Source organism: Euphorbia lathyris, chromosome 3 (genome assembly GCF_963576675.1).
Source record: "Euphorbia lathyris chromosome 3, ddEupLath1.1, whole genome shotgun sequence".
Taxonomy (NCBI): domain Eukaryota; kingdom Viridiplantae; phylum Streptophyta; class Magnoliopsida; order Malpighiales; family Euphorbiaceae; genus Euphorbia; species Euphorbia lathyris.
Window position 1 is genome coordinate 31,738,503 of NC_088912.1, and position 26,511 is coordinate 31,765,013.

The 26,511-nt window shown below is 40.2% G+C and overlaps 2 long non-coding RNA genes and 1 other non-coding gene across 3 annotated transcripts; 2 read left to right on the plus strand and 1 right to left on the minus strand.

The window, feature by feature from the left end:
* The first annotated feature begins 4,785 nt into the window (after positions 1-4,785).
* On the plus strand, positions 4,786-6,613 carry LOC136221787 (uncharacterized). The gene is made up of 3 exons (XR_010685307.1): positions 4,786-5,093; positions 5,231-5,340; positions 6,233-6,613. It is a non-coding gene; the product is annotated as an uncharacterized lncRNA (long non-coding RNA).
* An 8,217-nt stretch (positions 6,614-14,830) lies between these two features.
* Positions 14,831-16,651, plus strand: LOC136221788 (uncharacterized). Its single transcript, XR_010685308.1, has 3 exons — positions 14,831-15,136; positions 15,273-15,382; positions 16,271-16,651. It is a non-coding gene; the product is annotated as an uncharacterized lncRNA (long non-coding RNA).
* A 6,205-nt stretch (positions 16,652-22,856) lies between these two features.
* LOC136225275 (small nucleolar RNA R71) lies at positions 22,857-22,963 on the minus strand. The gene has a single exon (XR_010686999.1). It is a non-coding gene; the product is annotated as a small nucleolar RNA R71 (small nucleolar RNA).
* Positions 22,964-26,511: the final 3,548 nt, after the last annotated feature.

The following is a 26,511-nucleotide window of genomic DNA, read 5'->3' on the forward strand; positions in this document are numbered from 1 at the left end:
TGTCCTGCTCAAGTGTGTTGTAGGGTCGTGGAAGGTATCCACTCTATCCAGGTTTACGTAAACCTCGTCCATGCCTCTAGTGCCATCCCATTCGTCTAAATCCATCCCAAGAATAATCCAAATTGAAGTCTAGTGAGAGAAAGAGGAGAGAGAAGGTGTGGGGTTGAAATGAAACCCCACCACCTTATATAGGAAAAGGGAATGGCATTCCCGTAAATAGTGAAAAAAGTACGATTTGACATAAAGGTAAAAAGTAAATAATTAATTACCAGGTGCACAGACCTCCGATTTGCAGTCCGTTGCAGCCTGCATTTCTCCCAGACAGTGACTAACATTGTCAAAACATCAATTCCAAACAACAGCTAATTTTTACAGAACAGTGACACCAGTCGAAATACAGACGACAGTCAACAGAAAAACAATCAGTAGTCTATTTCATTTCGGACTCAGACGTGTGCCCATCGAATCATCGAGATGATAGCTCTAGTGAGAAAATACAGACAACCGTGTGGTAAGAAAATCCAGAAACAGAACCCGCTTTTTTGCCATTTGACTCACGGTCGCAGACCGAAGTTACTTTTTAGCCATTTGACTCACGGTCGCAGATCGGAGTTGCTTTTGAGCCATCTGACTCACGGTCGCAGACCGGAGTTGCTTTTGAGCCATCTGACTCACGGTCGCAGACCGGAGTTGCTTTTGAGCCATCTGACTCACGGTCGCAGACCGGAGTTGCTTTTGAGCCATCTGACTCACGGTCGCAGACCGGAGTTGCTTTTGAGCCATCTGACTCACTGTCGCAGATCGGAGTTGCTTTTGAGCCATCTGACTCATGGTCGCAGACCGGAGTTGCTTTTGAGCCATATTTACCTAAGATCGTAGACTAGGGTAGCGGGTTAGCCATTATCCCCGTGATCTTGAAATAGGGTAGCTGTTTAGCCATTATCCCCGCGATCTTGAAATAGGGTAGCTGTTTAGCCATTATCCCCACAGTCGTAAATCAGGGTAGCTGTTTAGCCATTATCCCCGTAATCTTGAAATAGGGTAGCTGTTTAGCCATTATCCCCGCGGTCATAAACTAGGGTAGCTATTTAGCCATTATCCCCGCGATCGTGAACTAGGGTGCAGCCCGAAGCAGAGTCTGATGCAGTCAGAGAGCAACGCCAGAGCGCGCAGCGCAAAGGTCAGGTATGTTTCCTCCTACTCGTTACGTGTCTTTTACTTTTATATGTTTTACATTGCATGTGTTACGTTAGCAAAAACGTTTTCGAACCACACACATCACTGTCAAAATAGAAAAGTAGGGGCAACTGTAGACACCGAGTCGGAGGACCTGTGACGAAAACCTGAAACAAGGCGGTCGAAGCGATTGATTCCGGAAGTTTTGAAAAATATATAAAGAATAATAAGCTGAGGAAAATTAACGGCACGGCGCGGGCACACAACGGCATCCCGCACGCGGACGACGATGGTCGAACGCCCGCTTGATGGCTCGAGACGTGCGCGCGGCGTCCGTCGGACGCACCACGAGTGGCACGCTCTCGACGCCCGAGCAATGCCTGGGACCGCTGGCAGTGCGCGCCCTTGTGGGCCATTGAGCACACGTGCCTGGCAGCGCGAGGCGCGCGTTCGGCGGCCGCGACGTGTGAGCGTCTAGCTGCGCGGAACGCGCGCTCGGCGGCCACGGAGTGCACGCGTCCGACGGCGCGGGGCACGCCCCGAGGGTCACCGGACGGGCACCCAACCACGTCGGGCGAACGCCCAACGCGTCGGGCGGACGCCCGACGAGGGTTGGGCGCGGGCGCCCAACCTCGCGTTGGGCGATCGCCCAACATTGTTGGGCGGCCGCCCAACAAGGTTGGGCGGTAGCCCAACACTAGGTTGGGCGGCCGCCCAACCACAATGGGCGACGCCCAATTTTTTTTGGGCGTCGCCCATTGTTCCGGGATCCGTTTCCCTATATAAGGGCACGGATCCCAAGGTGAAAAGGAGGATTTTTTGGGGGAGAGCTTTCTCACACTAGATATTTTTCTAGAGAGAGGAAGTGGATTTTTTGGGAAAAAAACATTTTTTTTTTCTAAAATTGAAAATCTCTAAATTTCCTAAGTTCAATTTTTACTAAATTTTTCATAAAAAATGGGAGCTCGGGGTTCGTGGAATCAATCGGCTTCGACTGTCAGATACCGAATCAAAGGTATTATCCGAGGACTAGACTCTTTATTTTATTTAATTTATTTCTTTCCTTCTATTTTTTTTTATGCTATAGTTTTTATTCCTTTAGTCATTTGTTTATTTTGTCACGTTTTATTTTATTAACGTATTTATTTAATTTTCGTTTCGTGTTAAATAAAATTCGGTTTTGTTTTATAATAAAAACCTCGTTTTGGATATCCCAATACGAACCGTGATCCGATAAAAAGGTAGTTCGGGTATCGAAAATGTTGTAATTATAAGTTCTTATTTAAAAGAGGTTTCCAAATAACGTTTTAAAATAAAAACATCGCTTTAGGAACTTCCGTGTTCGACTATGATCCATCTTTGGTAGTTCGGAAGTCCAAAACGATCGAATTAGATTTAATTTAAAGCTTTTGAATAAATCTGGAAAATATTGGAGTGCTGCTGTAATTTGCCAATTCTGTCACTAAATGCTGTTTACCGACGGATTTTCCGTCGGTAAATCTGCCAAAATGTAAAAAATGCCATTTCGGTCTCAACTTTTAGACTTTTAATCCTTAGCATATATATATATAATTATGTAATATATTCTTCTCAAATTGTTTTAAAACTTTAGCATATATAATTATTTTAGGAGATTGGTATTCCATTTTCATTCTAATTTTTTATATATGTACATATTACTTTCTTTTTTATTATTATTCATTTAAATTACATTAAATTCTATTTTAAATGTTATTTACTTGGTCATTTTGGGAGATAATTAGTAGATATTGGGAGATGAACATATAGTCTTTTTGACATTAGGATTATATTAGTTATGTATATATATAGTTTTGGGGTATATTTGGGTTGTCTTAATTATTGTTAAATAAAATTATTTTGAGTGATAAATGTTATTTTCTTATTTATGAATTTCATTCACTATTTTCTTATGTTTAAAATATAAAGGTATTATTTTCATTATTCTTTCTCATATATGTATTAGATAGTATATTTTCTTTTACTCTTATTTTATGTCTTTTGGGCTAAAATGTGTAAATATATATCTATATTATTTTCTTTATTTCTTTTGGTCATTTATAAGTCCATGTTTCAAATGGGCTTCACTTGGAAAAATTAATTTTTGGGCCTAAAATGTGTTTATTGATGTAATTATAATAGTTAGAGAGTCCATTAAATAAGTGGGGAAAATAAGTCACAAAAAGAGAGTTTTCAATTAAACTATTTAAGTTAATGAGCTTTCTTAGATCTCTAATGTAGATAAATAGAGTCATTTTGGTTGATATTTCAAATCGTCTTCAAAACACCACGTTTTAAAACCTTAGTCCGTTCCAACGACGGATTAAGCGAACATTGTAATCAAAATCGTTTTCTTTGTTAATAATGGAGATTTTGAATCGCTTTCTTAATGAATTTGTACAAAATAAAATTGACTTGTATGTTTAACCACGTTTTCTTATTAAAAGGCTTTTACTTTAACGTTTTCAATTACTCGAGTCGTTCCAACGGCGATTCGGGTAAGCTTCATCAAACGGGGTTTTAAAACGCACCTAAATCGTTCCAACGGCGATTAAGGTGCGAACCATGTAATAAATATCGTTTTGGGGAAATAAGTTAATGTAGAATAGACACACAACATAATATTTAAATACGGTTGTAAATAAATCACTTCTTTCTTCCCCCTCTCTGTGTATGTATAAACATAAATGGGTGATTCTTTACTGATGTGGCTTTTCAATATCATATGCTCAAAATGGTTTCCAAAAAGAGAAAGAAAAGGGTTTCAAATGAATTTTAAACTTAAAGAAGTATACGATTAGTTCGTTATCGCCTAACATGTTGAGTAGGAGGCCGGTGGTTCATAACCGGGCGATGTCGGGGTGCCTAGTAGCCTTTCTCCGGAAAGGAGCTAGCCTTCTCGGCTCGTACCTAAGTTTCCCGAACCCACACCGGTCTCCCGCAAGGGATCGGTGTTCATTTTCCCATTCGTGGGTGGCGACTCTTCCATATCTCCGAGCTCCGGCCCTGCCGAGCAGCTTGATTCCACGATTGGTTGCTTTCGGCGCCAATCACCGCTTACGTTGCCATGAGGTTGTCCACCCCCCGGTCCGCCCGGGAGATTAGGCCGCGGCACCTCGTCTAACACACGTTTTTATCATTTCACATTTACCATGCATACGGTTATGACATAACCTTATGCGTTGGATAATAGGAGATGTTACTATTATTCGTGCGCGTTTTATCGTTTTACATTTACCATACATATGATTAGGACATAACCCTGTGCATTGGGTAATAGAAGTAATTGGAAGTTCGTGAGTGACCTATATCGTTTAGGAGTTCGAATCACGTCGTCCTTAATTTTAAAATGACATTTGAGAAGCTAAAAGGATATTCGGGTTAAATTACAAACTTGAGTTAACGGGGTCTACGAAAGGGATTTATTTATAAACTAATTTAAGCTATATAAATCATTAAATGAGTTATTAATAAAAAGGAGACAAATGGGCTTTAACTTAAACAATTTGAAGAAAAAGGCTTAAGTAAATGAGTTAAGGAATGGGTCGGCTCTATGTTATATTCGGATCCAATACCGTTGACCCGGTTCACCCTCATCACTTTACGATTTAGGGATTCCTAATTCCCATCTCTGGACATTCAACTTCTCCCTCCTTCAGCCTTCATCATCTTCTCACCGGCGGTCGTTTTCGAGTCAGAGCAGCAGGGATTCCCCCTTGGCGACCGCCGGCGATGGTTCCGTCCGAGGAACAACGGACAGGAGGCGCAGCTGGTCGGTTTTTATTTCTGGAGACGAGGGACTTTTCTTTGGACCGAACGGAGAAAGTAAAGGGGATCCGCGACATCAGACCAGGCGTCGGATCAATTCCGACGAGGGGTTTCATCTCGTTTCTGTGTCGGTGAGTTGACGTACTTCCCTGCTACTACGACCTTACCTCTTTCACTGTACTTGTTTGATTTTGCTGAAGGCTTAAATTGAAGTCGTTTTTTTTACCGTTTGAAGCTTAAATTAATGTTGTTTTTTCCTTTGGTTCAGAAGCTGAAATACATGTTTATAGGCGCATTCCGAACAGAGAAAGCGTCCGCAGCACCAAAACGTGTGGTTTCGTTTTCTGGTTCCAGCTAGGGGTCTCATCTCTCTCATCGGTAAGTTTCTGTAACCTCACCTCTCTTCATTCATTTTTGGTTTTAAAGCTTAGATTAAGGTCATTTTCCGTGGTTCAAAGGTTTAAATACAGATTACATGTACATTATATGTCATTTTTATTTCTCTAAGGATTCAAAGTTAAACTTGATCTATTGATTATGGTTTTGGGCATGTTTGTATTTGTTGTTCTGGAATTGTATGTACAGGGCATGATTTTTGATTCATTGTTTTTCTGGCTCTTCCGTGATTATGGACTGGGTATTGTGTTTCCTTTTGTTTGAGATTTATTCACTGAAAAGGGTATTGTTGAGGTTGAGGGATCCTCATGGAATATACGCTAGATTTTTCCTCTTACATTTTATGATTCTACTTGATATTCGTTAGTTGGAACTTCAAATAGGAAAGTATAAATGATGTAACTTGGTGTTTTTTGATTCTGTGATGGTTTAAGACCTTACTAAAACTTAGAACAAATAGATAAATAGGAACTAGTAAATATTTAGATCAAGCAATATGCAGATGACATATATACTGAATATTTAAAAGTGCAGAACTTAAAAATGAAGGCTGAAACTGCTAAAGCAGAATTATATTACATTACCAACCTTACAAAGCGGTACCGTCTACGAGTTTGGAACTCCTTAGCACGGGTATTGCTCTCCAATTACAGAAAGGAACAGACCAGATCACTCCCTAAAGCTAGAACTCTCTCTATTACAATTTTAATTGATTTTTGCCTCTCTTATTTTGCTTTTCTGCTTCTTTTTTTTTCAATGTTGGTGCTCTTTCCTTTTGCTGTGTTTTTTCTTTTTTTTTTTCCTGCTCTGATGTTCTTTTTTCTTGCTCACTTTTCTTTTTGCTCTAATATTGTTGTTGCCCCCTTTGTTTCAGGTGCTCAACCTCCATTTATAGAGGTCCAAAACATGTTGTCCCTTTTGTGATGAATTGTCTTGTCTTCTGCATGGTGCAGTGGCTGGTTTCAAGGTGCAGGCTGCCCAACCTTGGCTTCTTCTTCTCCTCTTGGATTCAAGCCAAGTAGTCACATGAGTCTCTTGCTAATTTCAGACTTCAGCATGCAGTGGCTGTGTCCCAAGATGGAGTAGCTGTTTTTCAAGATGTTGAAATTTGTCATTCTCTGCCTTTGAATTTTGGATTGTAGGTTGGCTTGGCTGTACTTTGGATGGCTGTGTCTGTAAAACATTGAAATTAATTAATTTTAAAATGTAAAATTTATTTTTCTTAATAATAACATTTTATCTTATTTTTTGATAATGTACTCTATTTTATTTTTATTCCATTATTTTTTCAGTTTATTAATTCATTTGATGTAAGATAATTTTGGAAATTATATCCTAAATATAATTGATAAACCAAAATCATTTTAAAGGTAATTATGGATAACTTTAAAAATTGATTTTGTCATAACTTTGTACTTAGATTATAGGGATTTCCAATATAATTTCACAACTAATGAATTAAAATTGGAAAATTATTCTAACCAATTAGATACAAGTTGAATTTAACTAATAAATTTAAAATATAACAATTTCAAGACTTATATTTAGAACACATCACATTATATTTCAAATATAATTTATAATTTGAAAAATATTTCTATTCCAATAAATCACATCTCGGATTTAATGTGATAATTATACCGAGATATAAAAAATTGGTATAAAATATAATTTTCTTAATAAATTATACTTGTAATTGAAAGTTTGCATTTCTAATATAATTCACGAATTTGTTAGAATTCCAAATATAATCAGTTAAGGTTCAAAAAATGTCCCGGACAAAAATGGGTATCTACAGCTGCCCCCCTTTGTATATCTCCATTGGAAATGGAGTATACAAAGTACAAATAGATAACCATTTTTGCACTTTATTGAGCGAAAAAGTAAAAACTTAAAAACAATGAAAGGTTTAGTAAAACTCCCTGAATGTTCGGATCAATCTGTGTTGATCTGACTTGAGTTGTGTTGATTTGATTTTGGTTTGTGAGTGTTTAGAGCGGCTCCCCACAACCAATTTGTGAGTGTTTAGAGCGGCTCCCCGCAACTTGTGTGTGAGTGTTTAGAGCGGCTCCCCGCAACTTGTGTATGAGTGTTTAGAGCGGCTCCCCACAACTTGTGTGTGAGTGTTTAGAGCGGCTCCCCGCAACTTGTGTGTGAGTCTTTAGAGCGGCTCCCCGCAACTTGTGTATGAGTATTTAGAGCGGCTCCCCGCAACTTGTGTATGAGTATTTAGAGCGGCTCCCCGCAACTTGTGTGTGAGTATTTAGAACGGCTCCCCACAACTTGTGTGTGAGTGTTTAGAGCGGCTCCCCGCGGTCGATATGCGAGTATTTAGAGCGGCTCCCCGCAACCGAGATGTAGGTGTTTAGAGCGGCCCCCCGCAACCGAGATGTGAGTGTTTAGAGCGGCTCCCCGCAACTTGTGTGTGAGTGTTTAGAGCGGCTCCCCGCAACCGATATGTGAGTGTTTAGAGCGGCTCCCCGCAACTTGTGTGTGAGTGTTTAGAGCGGCTCCCCGCAACCGATATGGAGTGTTTAGAGCGGCTCCCCGCAACAAATATGTGAGTGTTTAGAGCGGCTCCCCACAACTTGTGTATAAGTGTTTAGAGCGGCTCCCTGCAACTTGTGTATGAGTATTTAGAGCGGCTCCCCGCAACTTGTGTATGAGTATTTAGAGCGGCTCCCCGCAACTTGTGTATGAGACTGTTCATCTTGTGAATGACTTGAGACTGTTCATCTTACAATTTTGAATGACTTGAGACTGTTCATCTTACAATTTTGAATGACTTGAGACTGTTCATCCTACAGTTTTGAATGACTCTGAGACTGGGCATTCTCCAGTTTTGAATGAGTTGAGACTGTTCATCCTACAGTTTTGAATAACTCTGAGACTGGGCATTCTCCAGTTTGAATGACCTTTAACGGGCATCCTCCGTTTGTTTTGGATGACTTGAGATTGTTCACCCTACAGTTTTGAATGGCTCTGAGACTGGGCATTCTCCAGTTTGGAATGATTTGAGACTGTTCATCCCACAGTTTTGAATGACTTTGAGACTGGGCATTCTCCAGTTTGAATGACCTTTAACGGGCATCCTCCGTTTGTTTTGGATGACTTGAGAATGTTCACCCTACAGTTTTGAATGGCTCTGAGACTGGGCATTCTCCAGTTTGAATGACCTTTGACGGGCATCCTCCGTTGGTTTTGGATGACTTGAGACTGTTCACCCTACAGTTTTGAATGGCTCTGAGACTAGGCATTCTCCAGTTTGCTTTGAATGACTTTTACGGACATCCTCCGTTGGTTTTGGATGACTTGAGACTGTTCACCCTACAGTTTTGAATGGCTTTGAGACTGGGCATTCTCCAGTTTGCTTTGAATGACTTTTACGGACATCCTCCGTTGGTTTTGAATGATTTGCAGACTTTTCTGCCATTGAAGTTAAAGTGATGTGAATAGGCGATTCTCCAAACGGACATTTCCTATCCACCTTTCGCATTTGCTCTTGATTTTTTTTTTAAAATTTGGTTGGTACGATACTATTGATCGCTTTCCTAGCTTTTATTGCTTTCCTGCAAAATAACTCAGTGGCTATGCAGGACAAAATGTATTTACACACATGAAAGGCACATGCAATGTTTATGCTTATAAATGCGTGCTTTTAATGATGCAAAAATGTGATATATTTTGCGACTCTAATTTCAGTAAGAACTTTCGCAAATGAACTTTTGAGAAAATTGAAGCTTTTAGTGCAGAAAAGGGTATCATGATTTTTTATTTTCATTTTTTTAGGATGGTTTAAAAACCTTTATTGAAAACACCATAAAAGATGTTATGTATTTTTGAGAATGGCTTTCTTATCTGTTTGGCTCATTCAAAATGCATAATCCAAAAGAGATCATCGCTACTCCTTGGGGATCTTGACTTCATCTGGTTTAAGGCCTCGACTGCTTCAGGTTTTCTTTGACTTATTCTCGAGTTTGTTCCTCTGACTTCTTGTTGTCTTTGAGGATGCTCTGAATCTCCATGCTCTTGAAGATTATGGTTCCTTATGTGTGTGTCGAACCATTTTATCTCTTTGTTCGTATCATGGGAAGGTATAATGCCCCAACGTTGTTTTTTCAATTTAGGCACTACTGGTACCTTTGTTTGATGGATCTGGTGCCAAGGAAATTAGCCATGTTGCCCCCTAGCAAGCTTCCAGATGAAGAATGATTTGAAGTGGTGCATCAATGTCCCATTTTCTGTGAGGGACCGTGATTCCAGAAAAGTCGACCATTCGTTTCACATATTTTTCAGGATCATGACTTTTTAACAAATGCATAAAACCATTTTCAAAGCAAGGTTTATGAGGAAAGGATGAATGTTGGTATGAACTGTGTTTTTCATTTTAGTTTTTTTTTTATTATTTTTTGGGAAGAATGGTTTAGATAATGAAACCATCAAAAAGTTCAAATGATCAAGAAGGTTTCTATTGCTCCACGTGTCTCAACGTGATATTTTTCTGAATCTTTTCTTTATTGGTGACATCGTCTCAGTTGCCCCCAACTCACATTCTATCTTGTTGATGAAATCATTGGCTTGTATTGGTGGCATTTCTGTGATTGCCCCCAATTTTGCTTTTCACAACTATCAACTCGTATCAGTTCAAACATGAACGAGTGTATGTTGATGTTACGGCGATCAACCTTATTGCCCCCAACGTTTTTGATATTATGCTTGTTGAAGTGCTCTTGTTGAAGTCTTTGCACAAATCTTGAAGTTTTTTTTATGCTCTCATTTTTTCATTCGTTTTTTTTTCTTATTTGAATAACGAGATGAGCTCCTTTTGACCGTCTAATGAGAAGATGTTGCTTGTCACAGCTCCATATGTATGCTTGAATCATAGCTTCCAATTCTGGGTAGATTATCCAGACCAAGTCAAATTTGAAATGCAAATTGTCATATGCATAAAATTCTTATTCCTCTCTGCTAATATAGACTAACATCATGACTAAGGATCGAAAGGTCTTTTTTGGTTTTCAAGGGTTGAAGGTAATACTGATGGAAGAAGGTTTAGAAGAATCAAGTAGACCAATTGATTTTGAGAATTCCCTATTTTTCAAAAGGAAACTACTATCTTGGACAATTCTTTTTTCTCAATCGACTTTCAATTTCATGCAATTGGTTTTTGCTTGCCTTTCCTTTTGCCTAGATTTCCTTTTGAGAGTGTCAATCTAGCAGGCTCTTTTTTTCCTTTTTATTTGCCCTAACTTTTGCCTAGATTGCCCTTACGGGTTTTCAACCTAGCAGGCTCCTTTTTTAGATTTCAACGGCTTCGTTCATCTATTGTAGCGTCTTGGTAAATTGAGGGAACATTGACGCTTTATTGAATTTTGACCATTCTTCAATCAATTGGTTTCCTTTTTGGAAAGCGGGGAAATTGGCGATATGAAAAAAAGTCTATGGCTCAAAGGGGTGAACAAAGGAGTATATTGAAAAAGGTAGGTTAAAGGCTGAATGTACGATCCAAAGAAGGCCTTAATCATTTCCTTAATCATAAGCAGTCTGATATTACGCTTCGAGGAATAATCAAATGATTTTAAATTTTGACTTAATCAAGATAATTTTCCTAAAAAATGACAAATTGATTGCAAGACATCTATCATGTGGTCTTCATTGATCTCTTTGATGATAAGATCAAACTTCTATCTCTTTTTCTTTTTCTTTTTTCTTTTCTCTTTTTCTTTTTTTCAATTTTTTTTTATTTTTTTTCAAACCTCAACTCAAGCATCTCCCAAGTGCGTGAAGGTCAATGGAAATTCTACCTTGATCATTATCACTTTTCAAAATGGTTTCATTACCTATTGATGGACAATATGTTTGAGAGTGACTGAAAGGAATAATTTAATATAGGGTATGAATAAAATGAAGACGATAATATGCATTTTATTAAACAGTCATGATCCTAATGATGTTTGAAATGAATGCGCATTTCTTGAACCTTCGGCGGGATTTAAGATGATGCTCCGTGATACATTCTTTGTTCAATCAAAGTTCAACTTTCTTGAAAGTCCAATAACTCGTGAATGGTATGTGCATCTGGCATTTAGGATTATACCGCTTCGAACAAGGTGGTCGTAGAGGTTCAGAACGTGCTGATAATTCCGAAGCAATTTATTGAATAATTTTGCATGAGGCATCAAAGTAAGGTCCCCCGACTTTCTTTTTTCTTTTTTTTTCATGATCTCTATTTATCGTTTTTTCTTTTTTTTGTTGGATTATTGATTGAACAAGCCAAACAGACGATTTTTCTGTTTTTCATTTTAGAAAAACAATGCAAATGCATGAGACGTTGAAAGTTTTTTTTCTAAAAGGTCCCTAAAATTTTGCTCGCATTAAAACGAAGAATGAAATATAATACATGAAATGGATGTTGTGCGAAACTAGGTCAATTTGACCATGTCGTGTATGAAAATGTCACGGTTATGAAAAAAAAATCTCTATAAAAGCTTATGCATGATAATGAATGACACAAACTGACATATGAAAAGGGAGACCGCACAACTACAGTGATGTACGGGCTCAAAGAAAACTTGATAATGTTGAATGATTTTATTCATGATATGAATGATTGACACGTGGGTGTTCATATATGTGTGGTGACACAAATCATGATATGTGATGTCCTGTATCCTAGACGTACGTTGACATAATGATATGACACATGAAAAGAATGTACAACATGGAAAATGGTATGAAATGGGAAGACGTATCTTGCGTAATGGAGTGCGCAAGAATACATCGCTACAAGATGCATGATAAACACATATGGTGGACACACACGTACTGATGACATGATACAATGTATGTAATGACGTGATGTGATGTTATCAAAATATAATCTCACTAGGCGAGAAATGCTTTCTTAGACACTCTTCGTACACAGTATCGAAACAAAATATAAATATAAGCATTCGATAGTTATCTTTTTCTTCAAGCATATCCATCGTTTTATGTTATCCCATTGATGAGTTAATCAACTTATTTTTGCGAGATCAACTTTTCATTGCTATTTTTTTATTTAAGATTTCTATTATGCTTGAAGAAGATGCCATGAAAAAGTATTGAATATCCATATTTATACATTTATTCGATAATGAGTATAAGAGAGAAAACAAAGCATTAGTGCCAAGAAATCATATTCCATTTTAAAGCTTTTTATTTTTATTTTTTAGTCGCGAATAAACGACAAAATCTTCGCATTTAAATTATGATTATAACAACTGAATTATCCTTAGAAGGTCCATTCCATTTCTCAGAATATCTTTGGACAAAAGAGGAGTCACTTCTGGCATCTGAAAAGTGATTCAATTCATGCTCAAAATAAAGTCTTCAATAAAATAGATATTCTTTAACGTCCTAGACTTTTCAAGGGTAACCCATTTATTATTTTCATAATCTTTCGTGAGAAAGCCATGTTATGTTAGACAACAACACGAGTATAAACAGTTAGGCATAATCACATACGCGTTAATCAGATCACAAAGCAACTTTTTATTATAATGAATGCCTTAAAGGGTTAACCTGCACAAAAGGCTAGCTTCTATTTGGGTAGCTCTTGGATCTATTTCTAAAGGTAGGAAAGTCATGGTTTGGGTCACAAATCCTTAACCCTATCATTACTGATTAGGGAAGTCCAATTTGAGTCGAGTGCGTTTCAGGACCCCAGCCTCGGTAATACTGAGAGGCGGACCGTACTTTGCCTCTACCTAGATCCTAGAAAGGGTGAGATCATGACATGACCTTTGGGTGCAAGTGTGATAGTGTGGCGTGCGTGATATGCCAAGGATAAACGAGTAAGCAAAGCAATATAAAAAGTGAACACACAACACAAACAATTAGAAATACATACACAGCCGGGAAAACAATGTCCCCAGTAGAGTCGCCAACTGTCGCGCCCGTGCCCGCGGATCACGAACTGTTTGTCTTATTCGATGGCTCCCGCTCTACTGGTTTTCAAACGGTGCTAGACAGTCCCTCTAAGGAGATTGATCTAATGGGGTTTCGAGTCGCCACCAATCAGTTTGACGGTCTGATTGGACACCGATTTGATTTGAAATTGACCCTTTCGGGCCAGTTTGGATAAAGAAGTTGGTCTGCGATGATTCTAGATTCGGTTTCCGATTACGTGTAGGGAAGAGACGAAATCTCACCCTACCCCGCCCGATAAAATCGGTACTGTTATATTTCCGCATGCTTGTTTTATGTGTTCGTGTTCGGTATTGCTTTGGTTAATAATTACGTTCATCTAGGCATTCCTTCAATATTCATGAAGTCTTCTAGATTTGTAGAGTTATAACATAACCCTACCCGATTGAGCTAAGGAGGTTGTAATGCAACAATGTTGCCTTCCTCGCCACGCTTTGAATTCGTCAATCGTATACACGGTTATGACATAACCTTGTATAGGGGATTTGAAACTATAACCATTAGGTTTCGTACTTTGGAAGCTCCTTTAGGTCTTCGGGATCGTGGTTATGGTGCAGTCACAGTGTTAGGTTTAAGTAGAGTAGAACGAGACGTTAAGGGGTACGTAACTATGAAACCTTTCGTACGCTATATAGTAATGCATATGATTATAACATAACCTTATGCAGGGAGCTTCATATTTTTTTTGCGGTATATTGACATTATCTCCGTACGATTCGTCGTTTTCTATTTACCATACATATGGTTATGACATAACCTTACATAGAGAGTTTAATATATTTGGAGGATATCACTATCACTTTTATGTGATTTTATTATTTCATATTTACCATGCATACGATTATTATATAACCCTATGCGTTGGGTAATAGAAGATGTCACTATCTTTTATGCACGTTTTTATCATTTCACATTTACCATGCATACGGTTATGACATAACCTTATGCGTTGGATAATAGGAGATGTTACTATTATTCGTGCGCGTTTTATCGTTTTACATTTACCATACATATGATTAGGTCATAACCCTATGCATTGGGTAATAGAAGTAATTGGGAGTTCGTGAGTGACCTATATCGTTTAGGAGTTCGAATCACGTCGTCCTTAATTTTAAAATGACATTTGAGAAGCTAAAAGGATATTCGGGTTAAATTACAAACTTGAGTTAACGGGGTCTACGAAAGGGATTTATTTATAAACTAATTTAAGCTATATAAATCATTAAATTAGACTAACAGGGAAAGAAATAAATTTCAATGATTAAACAACTAACCCTTTTTTGAGCCAACTAGTAAGCTATATTAAGCTAACAGAAACTAAGATCAAACTTTAACAATTGATTAGATAATTAAAATAAATGAATTAATTGAGAGTTATTAATAAAAAGGAGACAAATGGGCTTTAACTTAAACAATTTGAAGAAAAAGGCTTAAGTAAATGAGTTAAGGAATGGGTCGGCTCTATGTTATATTCGGATCCAATACCGTTGACCCGGTTCACCCTCATCACTTTACGATTTAGGGATTCCTAATTCCCATCTCTGGACATTCGACCTTCTCCCTCCTTTAGCCTTCATCATCTTCTCACCGGCGGTCCTTTTCGAGTCAGAGCAGCAGGGATTCCCCCTTGGCGACCGCCGGCGATGGTTCCGTCCGAGGAACGACGGAGAGGAGGCGCAGCTGGTCGGTTTTTATTTCTGGAGACGAGGGACTTTTCCTTGGACCGAACGGAGAAAGTAAAGGGGATCCGCGACATCAGACCAGGCGTCGGATCAATTCCGACTAGGGGTTTCATCTCGTTTCTGTGTCGGTGAGTTGACGTACTTCCCTGCTACTACGACCTTACCTCTTTCACTGTACTTGTTTGATTTTGCTGAAGGCTTAAATTGAAGTCGTTTTTTTACCGTTTGAAGCTTAAATTAATGTTGTTTTTTCCTTTGGTTCAGAAGCTGAAATACATGTTTATAGGCGCATTCCGAACAGAGAAAGCGTCCGCAGCACCAAAACGTTTGGTTTCGTTTTCTGGTTCCAGCTAGGGGTCTCATCTCTCTCATCGGTAAGTTTCTATAACCTCACCTCTCTTCATTCATTTTTGGTTTTAAAGCTTAGATTAAGGTCATTTTCCGTGGTTCAAAGGTTTAAATACAGATTACATGTACATTATATGTCATTTTTATTTCTCTAAGGATTCAAAATTAAACTTGATCTATTGATTATGGTTTTGGGCATGTTTGTATTTGTTGTTCTGGAATTGTATGTACAGGGCATGATTTTTGATTCATTGTTTTTCTGGCTCTTCCGTGATTATGGACTGGGTATTGTGTTTCCTTTTGTTTGAGATTTATTCACTGAAAAGGGTATTGTTGAGGTTGAGGGATCCTCATGGAATATACGCTAGATTTTTCCTCTTACATTTTATGATTCTACTTGATATTCGTTAGTTGGAACTTCAAATAGGAAAGTATAAATGATGTAACTTGGTGTTTTTTGATTCTGTGATGGTTTAAGACCTTACTAAAACTTAGAACAAATAGATAAATAGGAACTAGTAAATATTTAGATCAAGCAATATGCAGATGACATATATACTGAATATTTAAAAGTGCAGAACTTAAAAATGAAGGCTGAAACTGCTAAAGCAGAATTATATTACATTACCAACCTTACAAAGCGGCACCGTCTACGAGTTTGGAACTCCTTAGCATGGGTATTGCTCTCCAATTACAGAAAGGAACAGACCAGATCACTCCCTAAAGCTAGAACTCTCTCTATTACAATTTTAATTGATTTTTGCCTCTCTTATTTTGCTTTTCTGCTTCTTTTTTTTTCAATGTTGCTGCTCTTTCCTTTTGCTGTGTTTTTTCTTTTTTTTCTGCTCTGATGTTCTTTTTTCTTGCTCACTTTTCTTTTTGCTCTAATATTGTTGTTGCCCCCTTTGTTTCAGGTGCTCAACCTCCATTTATAGAGGTCCAAAACATGTTGTCCCTTTTGTGATGAATTGTCTTGTCTTCTGCATGGTGCAGTGGCTGGTTTCAAGGTGCAGGCTGCCCAACCTTGGCTTCTTCTTCTCCTCTTGGATTCAAGCCAAGTAGTCACATGAGTCTCTTGCTAATTTCAGACTTCAGCATGCAGTGGCTGTGTCCCAAGATGGAGTAGCTGTTTTTCAAGATGTTGAAATTTGTCATTCTCTGCCTTTGAATTTTGGATTGTAGGTTGGCTTGGCTGTACTTTGGATGGCTGTGTCTGTAAAACATTGAAATTAATTAATTTTAAAATGTAAAATTTATTTTTCTTAATAATAACATTTTATCTTATTTTTTGATAATGTACTCTATTTTATTTTTATTCCATTATTTTTTCAGTTTATTAATTCATTTGATGTAAGATAATTTTGGAAATTATATCCTAAATATAATTGATAAACCAAAATCATTTTAAAAGTAATTATGGATAACTTTAAAAATTGATTTTGTCATAGCTTTGTACTTAGATTATAGGGATTTCCAATATAATTTCACAACGAATTAAAATTGGAAAATTATTCTAACCAATTAGATACAAGTTGAATTTAACTAATAAATTTAAAATATAACAATTTCAAGACTCATATTTAGAACACATCACATTTTATTTCAAATATAATTTATACTTGAAAAATATTTCTATTCCAATAAATCACATCTCGGATTTAATGTGATAATTATACCGAGATATAAAAAATTGGTATAAAATATAATTTTCTTAATAAATTATACTTGTAATTGAAAGTTTGCATTTCTAATATAATTCACGAATTTGTTAGAATTCCAAATATAATCAGTTAAGGTTCAAAAAATGTCCCGGACAAAAATGGGTATCTACACATTACAAAGAAGTGGAGCTTAAATACTCTCCCAAATAAGAAGGGAAAAGACCAAAAGCCCATGAATAGGGTTTTGGCCAAAACATGTGCACAAGGATAGAATAGGAAAATGGCAGTTTAGTAATAAGGGGGTTGATGGCAAAACAGTAAATAAAGAGCAACAGAAAATGGTCCCCTCAAGATGAGAACTTGGAGGAGAAGTATTCTCCCAGATAAGTACGCCCCGCGCCCCAGTACTACGCCCCGTGTAGTTGCGCTCCTGAACTTGGAGACGCTCGATCATGCTTCTTACACGTGGTGTCTTGTGGACTACGCCTCGCATAATTAGGCTCCTGAGTTTGATGGCTCTGTGGACCTGAATCTACATGTGGCGCCCAAGGCGTACGCCCCGCGGGCTTGACCTCTTGGGAAGATTCTTGCTCTAGACTGCTACCTATGCCCCGTGTGTTACTGGTGGCGCTCCGCGTCCCCGAATGGCTTGACCTTCCTCCAAGGACGACACTGCCCACGCATGGCGTCCTGTTAGCCACGCCCCGCGTGCCCTCTGCTTCGGCTTGGTCTTCGCTCTCCTTAGGTGGGTTCTCTCGTGTAGCTCCTCGTTGTTCCGGGCTCGGGCTTAGGGATAAGATGTCCTCATCATTCTTCCCTTCTTTGAAAGAGTCGGACTCCGTCTCGGGTACCTTGATTGGCAATGATCCATCCGGCTTCCACAAGCTCAAATCCTGCACGTTAAAAGAAGAAGACATTTTCCCAAGCCAATTGGGAAGGGTTAGTTGGTACGCGTTGGCACTAATTTTCTTTGTGATCTGGTAGGGGCCATACTTCCTCGGCCTCAATTTGCTACTCGGGGCATGACTAAGTCGTTCTTTCCCCAAGTACACCATCACCTCATCCCCAACCTCAAACTGCACATCTCTCCGGTGCTCATCGACTTTGGCCTTGTTCTTACTATTTTTCTCCTCAATGCTATGCCGAACTTCTTGGTGCATTCGGTGGTAGTCATTGGCCAAATTCTGAGCCGCTACGCTCTTCTTCTCTCCCTTTGGAACTTCCCCCAAATCAAGCGAATGGTTCAGAGCTTTGGTGTACACAACTTCGAAGGGTGACTTCCCGGTGGTTGAACTCACGGCGGAGTTGTAGGCGAACTCGGCTTGGGCAAGCAAATAATCTCACATCTTGGGTTTGTCCCGACACTTGCTCCTTAATAAGTTACCCAAGGTCCGATTGACTGCTTCAGTTTGCCCATCCGTTTGTGGGTGAGCCGTGGTACTAAACTTCAACGTGGTTCCGAGAATAGCCCAAAGAGTTCACCAAAAGTGGCTAACAAACTTGGTGTCCCGATCCGACACTATACTCTTTGGGACCCCATGCAACCTCACAACTTCACGAAAGAACAACTTGGCGATGGCGGTGGCGTCATTAGTCTTCCTACATGGGATAAAGTGTGCCATCTTCGAGAATCTATCCACCACCACAAAGATGGAGTCCATACCTCGTTGAGTCCTTGGCAGCCCCAACACAAAATCCATTGAGAGATCCTCCCAAATGGTTTCCGGAACCGGTAAGTGCATCCATAATCCGACGTTAGTAGTATGCCCCTTGGAGGTTTGACAAGTTTCACATCGCTCAACAATATACACCACATCTTTCCTCATCCTAAGCCAAAAGTATCGAGAGCTAACCGCTTCCAAGGTCTTATCTCGACCGAAGTGGCCTCCTAACACCCCTCCATGTAGTTCTCGGATCACTCTTTCTCGTATGGATGTACTGGGTTAGGCACAATTGGCTGCCCCTCATAAGAAACCCATCCATTAACTGATACTCACTCTCTTCGGTACCTCTCCTACACTTTTCCCACTCAAGCCCAAAGTCCGGATCCTCCTCATACTCCCCTTTGATGTGCTCAAAATCCACCAACTCCAAGGTTACTGTTTTCAAGAGGGCTACCCTTCGGCTCAAAGCATCCGCCACTTTGTGCTGTTGCCCCGATTTGTGGAGAAGTTTATAAGGGAACTTGTCCACAAAAGCGGACCATCGAGCGTGCATGGAGCTCCGGAGTTGCTTTTGGCTCCCTAAGTACTTGAGGGCTTGGTGGTCGGTGTACAACATAAATTCTTTTCCAATGAGATAGTGCTCCCACGTCTTGAGAGCCCGCACTACTGCATAGAACTCTTTGTCATAGGTGGCCCATTTCTGTCTCGAATCACACAACTTTTCACTGAAGTAAGCTATGGGCCTCCTCTCTTTCATTAATACTCCCCCAACTCCTACGCCACTCGCATCACACTCAACTTCGAAGAGCTTGTCAAAATCTGGAAACGCTAAAACGGAGCGGTGCTTAGTTTTTCCTTTATCAACGCAAAACTGCTCTCCTGCTCATCTCCCCAATGGAAACCTCTACCCTTCTTCAAACACTTGGTCATGGGGGCCACTATGGCGCTGAAATTCCGGATGAACCGTCTATAGAAGGTCGCTAACCCATGGAAGCTCCTAATGTCCCCAACGGTCTTCGGAGTCGGCCACTCCTGAACAGCTCTAACTTTCTCTTCATCCACCTTGATACCACGCCCACTGACCACATACCCGAGAAATACCAAACTTTCCATGACAAAGTCACACTTCTTAGTGTTGGCAAAGAGTTGGTTCTCCCGGAGCAAGGCTAGCACGGCTCTCAAATGCCCCATATGCTCTTCCAACGTCTTACTATGGATGAGAATATCGTCAAAGTAGACCACCACAAACTTCCCAATCACTGGGCGTAAGACTTGGTTCATTAGCCTCATGAAAGTACTCGGTGCATTGGTCATCCCGAATGGAATCACTAGCCACTCGTACAACCCATCACGCGTCTTAAACGCCGTCTTCCACTCATCTCCCGCCTTAATCCGGATTTGGTGGTACCCACTCCTCAAGTCGATCTTCGAAAAGACCTTGGACCCACCCAATTGGTCAAGCATATCATCAAGTCGGGGAATCGGGAACTTGTACCGTATGGTAATCTTATTGATGGCCCGACTGTCCATACACATCCTCCACAACCCATCTTCTTGGGTGTCAACAAAGCCGGTACAGCACACGGACTCATGCTCTCCCTAATGTAGCCCATTCTTATCAACTCGTCCACCTTCTCCTTCATCACTTCACTCTCCTTAGGACTCATCCGGTAGTGGGGAAGACTAGGCAAGCTAGCTCCCGACACTAAATCAATATGGTGTTGGATGTCCCGTAGAGGTGGCAACCCATATGGTAACTCTCCCAGAAAAACGTCACGGAACTCATTGAGCAATCTCCCCACATCTTTCGGAACTTCTCCCTCTTCGCTTCCTACCCCATCCGTCGGCGTGCTTGACTTCACCATCACTACATAGACCATTTGGCTCTCCTCACACTCGTTAATAAACGCCTTGTGAGTTGGGCAAACAATCAAGGTAGACTTCCCTTTGTCCTTAGGCTCTCCCAATAGAGGTGTTAGGTGTTCTTCCTTCCGGCATGGGTAGCATCCCTATCAAATTGCCACGGGCGTCCCAACAGTAGGTGGCAAGCATCCATTTCCACAACGTCACAATAAACTTCATCCCAGTACTCCCCTATCTCAAGAGGAACCCTACACCTTTGAGTGGCTTTCAGCTCTCCGACGTTCTTGATCCACCCCACACTATACGGACTAGGATGCGCTTCAATCACTAACCCAAACCTCTTGGCTGCGGTATCTGTTAGGCATGAAATTGACTTAGTTTAACATAATATTTATATAAGAATTTGGGTGTTTTTACATTTTATTGCAAGATAAAGGACTGATTAATGTCTTTTTATAGGTGAGCATTGATAAAAGCCAAACTCGCTGGAAACAGCTTGTTTCGCTACCGCCAAGAAGGAGTGGAGCCTTATTTTGATCCAGCGGTTAAACGCCGGATACTCAATGATGGACAGCGACAGATCAGAGGTGGCAGAGGCAGAGGCAGAGCAGCAGGTGGAAAAGTGTTAAGATGGCATTACTCAAAGAAGCAAGATGACATGAAGTATCAACCCTTGAGTGTTCAAGGGTAAAAAAGGATTCCGAATCATTTCAATTTATTTTTGTTTTAGTATTAGTTGACTTAATTTCTATAAAGGTACTTGACTTGTACCAATTTTGTCCCTGTCTTTTTCCTTTAAGTAGGCGTAGCGAAGGAAAGAAAGGGAGTTCGGATAGTTTTAGTTTTCATAGAATAGACAAGTTATTTTAGCAACAACTTTAGATTGGAGCTCCAATGGAGCTTCTCGTTGTATCAAGAACAACTGATTACTCACTGCTCGATATGAGTGAGTAATCCATTTTGAATGGGCAAGGCCAGTCCAGGTCAGTAATGTAAGTTTTATATCGTTTTAATGAATGTGTAGTATTTTGCCAATGTTGTGATTGATGAGGGTTTAACTTCTTTGCCTCGGCATTTATGCATGTGATAGATGAATGTTAGGACACTGCTTGCATCTTCACTGATATCTCTATTAATCTCGCAACCTCGAAGCAGACCTGTTAGATGGTTGTGTCGAGGGTTTTCTTAAATAGAAATGCAGCTTCGATCTTAATATGAGAATGAACGTATCTTTAGGACGCTAAAGGTTCTAGTAAATCTCAGGAACTTAAGAACACGCGAAAGTTGACTTAAGCGGGCATTAAAGCTGATACTTTGGCTTCATTGGCATCATCACTAATTCGTTGGAATGTTATAAGACTTAACACAACCTGTTCAGCAGTGCCTAGCCTGTTCTATCTTTTAAACTGTCTTCTATTTGTCATATCTTTCATAACTTAGCACACTGTGTTTTAAACTATCACACTCAACCAATCAATCCTACTAAGAAGATACCTTTACGCACACACTCTGTTCAGCAACGATTTTCTCATATCATTTTGATCTCAATCCCTGTGGATACGATACTTGACTTATCACTTTATTACTTGTATCTAGTACACTTGCTAGAGTCACATCAGAGGACAACAAGTTTTTGGCGCCGTTGCCGGGGATTAAGCAACAAAATTTATCTGAAATTTCTATGAAACAGGGTGTTTTTAATCTGTTTGCTAAGGCGTGCAGGAAACAAAGAAGTTCTTAACCTGTTTATGCGTAGAGCTGGACCTCCTGTTTTTCCTATCGATCTCGAATTAGAGAGGACGTGTAGACGAAATAGAGCGGGAGCTCGACGTGCTAGATAGAGAGAAAGACAAAGAGAGAGAAGAATGGCTGGAAGGGTACCACCCGAACAACTAGTTCAACCAAACCAAGAAGAAGAAGGAGAGAATAACAACCCTCCTGTTATGCGAATCAGAGACTATTCGAGGCCAACCACAGAGGGACATTCCTCATGTATCGTGTTACCCAATGAGGGGAACAACATGTTCGAGGTGAAAGGGTCCATGATACAGATGATCCAGGCCTCAGTACAATTTAATGGGTTTCAATCTGAAGATCCAAATGGGCATATTCAAGAATTCATCACGTTGTGCAACACATTCAGATCGAACAGAGGTGTTTCTGATGATGTTATCAGACTGAAGCTGTTTTCTTTCTCCCTAAGGGATAAAGCGAAGAACTAGCTAAGAAATTTACAGCCAGGAACAATCACAAGTTGGGAAGAGATGGCGTGAGATTTTCTGATGAAATATTTCCCACCTCGACAGGCCATAAAACTGAGAAATGAAGTGTCTCGGTTCATACAAGAAGAGGATGAGTCGCTGGCAGAAGCCTGGGAGAGATATAAAGAGTTATTGAGAAGGGTGCCAAATCATGGTATCCCTATGTGGATGCAAGTGCAAAATTTCTACAATGGTGTGACCAACATTTACAAAATTCAAATCGAATCCATTGCTAACTGTAATCCAGAAGATCTTGAGCCACAGGCTTTGTATGACCTTAGTGAGAAGGTAGTCAGCACAAGTTACAACTGGCACTCAGCCCGAAGTGAAGGGAAGAAGATGGGAAATGATGATGTTGTGTCAAAACTGACAAGTCAGGTAGAACAGCTTGCTCGACAGCTGGGAAAGATAAATGTGTCTTTGATCCACAATGAACCACCATTCAATGACATTTGTGATTTTTGCGGAGGAGCTCATTTCAATATAAATTGTCCCGGAGTTAAGCAAGGAAAGAGCGCACAGGCTGAATGTGACTACGCATGGTATAATCAAAGGAACCAGCCTAACCGCTATTCTAACACATACAACTCTGAAACCAGGAACCATCCAAATTTTGGATGGACAGGCCAACCAGACCAGCTGGGGCAACCACGGTATCAAGACCAACCAAGGTATCAACAACAGCAGGGAGGATAGTACCAAAGACAGCCTCAGCAGCACTACAAGCAACTTGTGCCACCAAAGGAAGACGTAGGGCCAGATATGAAAACAATGATGATGCAGTTCATGAAACAGACACAAGCATCAATAAAAAGTCTGGAAACACAGGTTCACCAGATAGCTGCATCCACGTCAAAAGGAAAGGGAATAATGCCGAGCAACACAGAGCCAAATCCTAAGGGCGACGTCATGGCAATCACCCTAAGGTCTGGTAAGGAAACTCAACCGAATGTTTTGACTGATAAGAATGTTGAGTGTGCAGGAACGTCCAAAGAAGCTGAAGGGGAGCAGGAACAGGCTGCTCCTAGTGATGAAGAAACAAGGAAGACAACCTGTACAAGTAAGCCGGATCAAGAGGAAAGCGAAAGAATGTATAAACCACCACCGCCGTATGTTCCACTTGTGCCATATCCAACGCGTCTAATCAACAAGAAGCTGGAAGAACAGAATTCAAAAGTGTTGGATACCTTAAGGAAGTTACACATCAACATTCCTTTTGTAGAAGCACTGGCACAGATGCCGTCATACGCCAAATTCCTCAAAGACATCCTGTCAAACAAAAAGAAGCTGGAAAACATTTCCATGATACAACTCAACAGAGATTGTTCGTCTATACTGCAAAACAAGCAGCAGCTACCTAAGAAGCTAAAAGATCCAGGGAGTTTTTCTATTCCTTGTTCAATTGGAAAGCTAAATATTGAAAATGCACTATGTGATCTAGGAGCTAGCATAAATCTGATGCCTTATTCGGTATATGCTAAACTTGGATTAGGAGAACCCCAACCTACTCGTATGTCTATTCAGTTAGCTGATCGTTCAGTATGCTATCTTATGGGGGTTGTGGAAGATGTGCTAGTCAAAGTAGGGAAATTTATTTTGCCCGTTGATTTCATTATAATGGACATTGATGAAGACTTGCATGTTCCTATCATCCTAGGTAGACCATTCTTAGCCACGGGGAAAGCATTGATAGACATAGGCGAGGGACAATTATTTTTAAGGATTAATGGGGAAGAAGTCATCTTTAAAATGAACGAGGCAATGAGACGTGCAAATAATAATGATGACACATGCTGTTTCTTAGATGACTTTCAAAGTTTGTCTACTTTGCAGGAACATGACACTCTAGAAACTTTGTTGGGAGAAGAGGTGAACATATGCGAAGGAACGGGCTGTTCCATAGAATCTAACCTACCGGCATCTCCTTTCGATCCTACTGTTCCTACTCATCAAGAACCACCGGAGATACCAACTATGCCGATGACTAAACCAGAATTGAAACCGTTGCCTGCACACCTCGAGTATGCGTTCCTTGAACCACCCAGCGGAAGTCCGGTCATCATATCCTCAAAGTTAACTCCTGACCAAAAGGCGCAACTCATGGCAGTTTTACGAAGAAACAAGGATGCGATCACATGGAAAATTGATGACATAAAAAGAATCAGTCCTGCAGTCTGTGTTCACAGAATCTTGATGGAAAAGGAGCACAAACCAACTGTTCAACCGCAACGCAGACTAAATCCCCACATGAAGGAGGTTGTGCGAAAAGAAGTGATCAAGCTTCTCGATGCTGGCATTATTTACCCAATCTCTGATAGTGTGTGGACAAGCCCTGTTCACGTTGTGCCAAAAAAGGGAGGAACAACAGTAGTCCTCAACGAGAAAGACGAGTTGGTGCCCACAAGAACGATTACGGGGTGGAGAGTTTGTGTTGATTACAGAAAGCTCAATGAAGCCACGAGGAAGGATCATTTCCCTTTGCCCTTCATTGATCAGGTGCTAGAGCGGTTAGCAGGATATGCATTCTATTGTTTTCTCGACGGATATTCAGGATACAACCAAATCGCAATTCACAGTGAGGATCAAGAGAAGACAACGTTCACATGGCCGTATGGGACCTATGCTTATAGAAGAATGCCATTCGGACTGTGCAACGCTCCAGCCACTTTCCAAAGATGTATGATGTCCATTTTTCATGACATGGTGGAGCGGACTGTAGAAATATTCATGGACGACTTCTCGGTTTATGGAAACTCATTTGATAGCTGTCTAAACAACCTCGAAGCTGTGCTTGTGCGATGCAAGGAAACTCACTTAGTCTTAAATTGGGAGGAGTTGTCCTCGGGCATAAAATTTCAGAGAAAGGGATGGAAGTGGACAAAGCGAAGGTGGAAGTAATCGAAAAGCTGGCTGTTCCGGCCAATGTAAAAGATGTGCGAAGCTTTCTGGGGCACGCAGGGTTTTATCGCAGGTTTATCAAAGATTTTTCAAAAATTGCGCTTCCCTTGTCAGCACTGCTTCATAAGGAAGCCGAATTCTCTTTCGATGCAAACTGTTTGAAGGCGTTTGAGCTCTTAAAGACCAAGCTGATCAACTCGCATATACTGGCAGGCCTAAACTGGGAGCAACCTTTTGAGATGATGTGCGACGCAAGCGATACTTGTGTGGGGGCCGTCCTTGGACAAAGGATAGAGAAAAAGTTTAGGCCAATTTACTATGCAAGCAAGACCCTAAACAATGCCCAGCAGAATTACACAACTACAGAGAAGGAGCTGCTTGCAGTTGTGTATGCCTTCGACAAATTTCGACCTTACTTGGTGTCATCCAAAGTAGTTGTGCACACAGACCACGCTGCGCTACGCTACTTGTTCGCGAAAAAGGATGCTAAGCCGAGATTAATCCGTTGGCTATTGTTACTTCAAGAGTTTGATCTCGAGATTAAGGACAAAAAGGGAACTGAAAATGTCGCGGATGATCATTTGTCAAGGATCTCTCACCAAAGCAGCCAGGAACAACCAGAGATTCTGGAAAGATTTCCAAACGAGCATCTATATGCCGCACAATCTGCGCCATGGTTTGCCGATATTGTTAATTACCTTGCGAGTTCGCTCAAGCCACACAACCTGTCCACGAATCAAAGAAGGAAGTTTTTTTTTCTGAAATTAAATATTATTTTTGGGATGACCCTTATCTTTTTAGGTTGTGC